This window comes from Camelina sativa, chromosome 20 (genome assembly GCF_030686135.1).
Source record: "Camelina sativa cultivar CO46 ecotype springtype chromosome 20, ASM3068613v1".
NCBI lineage: Eukaryota > Viridiplantae > Streptophyta > Magnoliopsida > Brassicales > Brassicaceae > Camelina > Camelina sativa.
In genome coordinates this window covers 7803697-7804533 of record NC_141899.1, presented here as the reverse complement: position 1 = coordinate 7804533, position 837 = coordinate 7803697, and the positions used below count along the sequence as shown (strand labels likewise).

Here is an 837-nt window from a genome sequence, read left to right as displayed (position 1 = left end):
AATGGAAGATCCCCTAGACCACCTTGATGAGTTTGATAGGATTTGTGGACTCACAAAGATTAATGGTGTGAGTGAAGATGGCTTCAAGCTTAGGCTATTTCCTTTCTCACTTGGAGACAAAGTACATCTCTGGGAAAAGACACTTCCAACTGGAGCAATAACCACATGGGTGCTTGTAAGAAGGTTTTTCTAGCCAAGTTCTTCTCCAATGCAAGAACTGCAAGGTTGAGGAATGAGATTTCTAGTTTTGCTCAAAAGAATAATGAAAGCTTTTGTGAGGCATGGGAGAGATTCAAAGGCTTCCAAACTCAGTGTCCTCACCATGGCTTCAGCAATGAGTCTTTGCTCAGCATCTTGTATAGAGAAGTTCTACCTAAGATAAGGATGCTTCTTGATACAGCCTCCAATGGTAACTTTCTCAACAAGAATGTGGAAGAAGGCTGGGAGTTGGTTGAAAATCTTGCTCAATCAGATGGGAACTATAGTGAGGACTATGACAGAACAGTAAGGTCCACCTCCAATGATCAAGAGGAAAAGTACAAGAAGGACTTGAAGATGGTCAATGAGAAGTTTGACAAGATTCTACTAAGCCAACAAAAAGCTATTCATTTCATTGGTGAAGAAGAGGTTCCAGTTCAAGATGGAGATACAGAATTTGCTGAGTTGTGCTACATGCAAAACCAAGGAGGATTCAAAGGTTACAACCAAGGAGGATTCAAGAACAACAATCTCTCCAATAGAAGCACCAATGTAGCCAATCCTCAAGATAAGGCCTACCCACCTACACAGCCTTAACAGCAAAACAACTATGCACCCAAGCAACAACATCAAGTGTTC

The 837-nt window shown here is 41.5% G+C and overlaps 1 non-coding gene across 1 annotated transcript; it reads right to left on the bottom strand.

Moving 5' to 3' along the window:
- Positions 1-222: 222 nt before the first annotated feature.
- LOC147918581 (small nucleolar RNA R71) lies at positions 223-329 on the bottom strand. Its single transcript, XR_015594335.1, has one exon. It is a non-coding gene; the product is annotated as a small nucleolar RNA R71 (small nucleolar RNA).
- Between the last annotated feature and the right edge of the window lie 508 nt (positions 330-837).